Source organism: Nicotiana sylvestris, chromosome 6 (genome assembly GCF_000393655.2).
Source record: "Nicotiana sylvestris chromosome 6, ASM39365v2, whole genome shotgun sequence".
Lineage (NCBI taxonomy): Eukaryota > Viridiplantae > Streptophyta > Magnoliopsida > Solanales > Solanaceae > Nicotiana > Nicotiana sylvestris.
Genome location: NC_091062.1, coordinates 26,778,334 through 26,783,260, shown reverse-complemented (window position 1 = coordinate 26,783,260; position 4,927 = coordinate 26,778,334).

The window sequence follows — 4,927 nt, the reverse complement described above, 5'->3', positions numbered from 1 at the left end:
TTAAAAACTTTAGTTTAAATGAAAGATTATTTAAAACATTTGTTCAACATTTCCAATAAAGGCTCGGTCTAAAAATGAGTAAAAGCAGTAATTAAATCAACATATTCAATAGAAACTCACTTTAAAGAGGAGTAAAAAAAATAGTAAGTTCATAAACAAGCCCCTCAGGCAAAGCATCACTCATGTACATGTATATCTATAACCCCTTGGGCAAGCCTCTCAGTCACTCGTGACTCAACTCTTACCAATTAGCGTTCACACTCAGCACTCACACTCAATAGGTACCATATAGTAATCGCTGCGACGTGCAACCCGATCCATAATATAGTCAACTGCGCTCACTAGGGGTGTGCAGACTCCGGAGGGGCTTCTACAGCCCAAGCGCTATATCGCTGCGGCGCGCAGCCCGATCCAATATATATATCGGTACGGCGTGCAGCCTGATCCATACACACACACACACACACACACACACACACATATATATATATATATATATATATATTATTGTGGTGTGCATACCGATCCATAGATATATAATCCTCACAACCAGGCCCTCGGCCACTCTCATTCTTTAACCTCACAATCAGACCCTCTGTCTATCTCATCCCAATCAATTTTCACAATTAGGAGTATTGTAATAAAATCAGTTTTAAACATTTAAGCATGTAAAACATGACTGAGGATTGGCTTCTAGCAAGTAAAGTGAGGAAAATAGTCAAAATGCCCCTAAGGGTCTCAACAGGTCGGCACAAGGCCCCAAACAAGGCATACCGCCCAAATATAATATCATTCTCTAAAACATGGAATATCATAAGATTTTCAAATCAAATACGTGACTTAGCAGTTGTACGGGATGGACCAAGTCACAATCCCCAACGGTACACGACTCCACGCTCGTCATCTAGCGTGTGTGTCACCTCAAGTAGCACAACAATGTGAAATCCGGGGTTTCAAACCCTCAGAATAGCATTTACAATCATTACTTACCTCGATCCGGTCCAAACTCTAGCCCGCGATGCCTTTTCCCTCACGAATCGACCTCCGGATGCTCCAAATCTAGCCACAATCATTACATAACTATTAAAATATGCTAAGGGAACAAAGCCCACTTGAAAATATCCAATTTACATCAAAAATCTCGAAATTGCTCAAACTCGGCCCCCAGGCCCATGTCTCGAAATCCGATAAAAGTTACATCAGTAAAATCCTCATCCTCTCACGAATCTACACATACCAAGAACATCAAAATCAGACCTCAAATGGCCCCTCAAATCCCAATTTCTAGGTCTCCAATTACAAGCCCTAATTCCCCAATTTTAGACTTTAATTTTCACATATTTCATGATTAAACAAGTAGGAATTAACATAGGATCGAGTATAGACTTCAAAAATCTTACCTCCAAGTGTTACCCCTCGATTCCCTCTTCAATCTTTCTCAAAAACTCCAAAAATCATTCAACAATGGAGAAAATAGACCAAAGCTCGCGAAACTCATTTTTAAGCGTTCTGCCCCAGGCTTTTACGCATTTGCGGTCCAAAACCCGCTTTTGCGGTACCGCATATGTGGTCTAATCCTCCGCTTTTGCGGAATTCACATACAGGACCAAATACCGCATCTGTGGTACACTAGCCGCATCTGTGACTCCACAGGTGCGGTCCCAATACCGCATCTGTGGTTCCTAACTCTACCTCACCATTCCGCATCTGCGAGCCTCCCTCTGTATCTGTGATTCTGCAGATGCGTTCCCTTTAGCCCTTTCTATGGTTTCTTGTTCCTCAATCCTCTCCTGCTTCTGCTGCCAAATCTCTGCTTATCCGGCGCCGCATCTGCGGCCCCCAAACCGCAGGTGCGAAAATACCAGAAGTAGTAATATCAGCTGCTGCAACAAGATTCCAACCTCTCTGTTAACCATCCGAAATCACCTAATGGAGCTAACCAAATTATAAAAATTCTGATCCGAGATCATATACAAACAAGCCAAATCTTGGTCAAACTTTTTCACATTTCAAGCTTCAAACTGAGTACTGTTCTTCCAAATTCATTCCAAATACACTGAAAACCAAAACCAATGATTTACATAAGTCATAATACATCACACAGGCAAGTCATTCCCGAGAACTGGCGAGCAAAGTGCAAAAACTCAAAACGACCAGTTGGGTCGTTACAGTTAGTGAGGGCAGCTTCAGCGGTCCTTGATGATGTTTACCTCCTATGGAAAAATTGGTCCTCCCTCGGTCGCTCAACAACTCTTTGAGGTTTCCCTTCGAAACATTTTTATGCCCTCCTATCTTAGGGCGATGCAATCCTTGGTTTTGTGCCCTCGTTCTTGGTAGAACTCACAAAGGGCATCCGACTTTCTGGTATTCGGATTTGACTTCATCTTTTGTGGCCACTTCACCTTTGTCCTGAGCTTCTCTAAGGCGTAAACTATTTATTGTTACACCCCATATTTTCGAATGTAAAAGTACATCGTAGTCAATTGATGTGAGCTCAAAAAGGATGAAATGTTTCTACAAGGCTAAGGAAGGTTTATCGAAGTGTTAATTAGTTAGGATGAATGAGACTTGTTAATCATGATTTAAAAGAGTTTAAAATAATAATATGGCTATATATTATGTTTGGATATAAAATATAAAGTTCGAGAAAAATTGGATTTAGCTTACGGAAAAGTCGAGTTAAGAATTGCCATGTAACGAGCCATTTTGAGAAATTAAATTCGTAAGCTTTATGATGTAATTTTGGAACATAGCTCATACCAAACTGAAGGTCTTGGAACCTAATTTCTAATGGTCCAAACCATTTATTCATACTACATCGGGGTAGGAAAATATGAATTTTTAAAGTAGGGTCGCCAAGTCACGTCGCCGCACTTCGGAGAAACTGGCAGGTTTATAGGCTAGGTTGAGGCACAGTGTGATACGCTCAAATTACCCTTTAATTAAATATAGTAAGGCGGTCAGTGTCAAATATAACAACCCAACATGGTTGGGGTCGAATCCCACAGGGAATAGGTATGAAAAGGTTACTTGAGTAGTGTGGCACTTGACTTAGGTCGTAATTCTATTCCTTTAATGTAACAAGAGAATGGTATAGTTGTGAACTAAGAAGATAACTAATTTTGTTATGAAAATGTGAATGATTTGGTTAAGAAAACCAAGGTTGTGTCCCCATCAATGAAATGTAATGCTGTCGGTGTTAATATGATATATTTCTAATGGAAGGTCCTTTGATACACAAATGGTTTCTAAATGACTACCCAATATTTTCCAATAGTTGGGTAGTATTTTCTCTTTATTATTTTTCCAAATATAAAAGAGTTGCAATATAAGAACAACCAATTTATGCCAAGTAGAACTCACGTATTCCTAAGTGATTCTATTAAACAAGATTTAATGTCTTGAGTTCTTGATATTCATTTCTACCAAACTCTAACTCACTTTTCCAAGTAAAGAAAGAGTAAAATGGAATAGATTAATGTTTGCAACCACTAACCATAAATAAAGCACAAGAAATGAATAAATATCAACCAACCATTATATATATCTTCAATGTTAAACACCCATTAACATTACACTCATTTAGGGTCCACAACCTTAGTATTTAAAACTAACTACTCATGCTAAAATATAAGAATAAAGTAATAAATAAAGTTATAAAGCTTACAAAAGTGCAAGATTCCTTCTTCACAAGGTTCCAAATTAATGGAGTATTCAATGCTCTCAATTTAGGACCTTTTTCAGACTTGAATGACCCACAAAAATCCTAGTTATTCTTTTTATAGTGGACCAAAAGTCGTGGTCAAAATCGGATAAAAATGCCCCTTCAGACAGCTTATGCGACCACATAATGGTCGCAGACCACATATGCGGTCCGCATACTCTTTATTCTCATCGCAGACTTAATGAATCACCAGTTCCAGCTTCCGCCGCATATCGATTATGCGGTCCGCATGTGTGTTATACGACTGCATATGCCATCGTAAATCATGTTGAGAAGCTTCTTCTACTGGAATTATGCGACCATCATGCGACTTGCAAAAGTGTTATGCGACCGCATAATGGACCACATATTCTTCTCTTCATTTGGTCAATAAGTCTTTCAGTTTGCGATCAACCTCTGAGTTATGCGGTCCGCATGTGCATTATGCGGTCGCATAGTTGTAGCATTTCCCTTCTTTTGTGACCTTTTGACTTCATTTCCATGTTTTTAGGTCTTCAAGCTCATCACTACAAAACAACCAAAGTTGATCAGAATTAACTAAAAATGCATTAAAAGACGAGTTACAATCTAACTAATTGGTATCAAATGTACCGAAATTCTACGGCACATCAACACCCTCAACTTAAACTCTTGCTTGTCCTCAAGCAACTAAAACAAAATTATCCTATTCTATACTACTTCTATTTCTGACATTCCACAAAATAGTAGTGACTATAGGTGGTTTTGACTGACAGCTAACAAGCATGTAACTCCATTTATTTACCTTTCCTGGAAGATAACTTATCAATCAACCATTCGACTAATCAACTCGTGAACTTAGAGCCTCGACCAAAATGACAAAATGTTATTCACAGCTGAGTGCACTTGTGTTCTACTTCAAGAACCTATTTTCTACTAAGTCTTACAATTCATGCGCGCTCACAACAAAGAAAATCCCCACTCACATATATGTACAGAGGATGCAATCAAAACACTCTAACACTCGGAACGAAAGCTACATGCTACAAGTATCAGTCCATATGCTTGCCCTTATTTTAACTTTGCCGCTACCTCAAGAGTGACCATAGATCACTAAGGATTTTTCACGGGTTATAATGTAGGCTTCAGGATGGGTTGGATGAATATTTGGAAATGTAGTGGTTATACCCTCCTTGAACTCTATATACATTATGCTCTTTTACTACATAACCCCTATTTACCTCG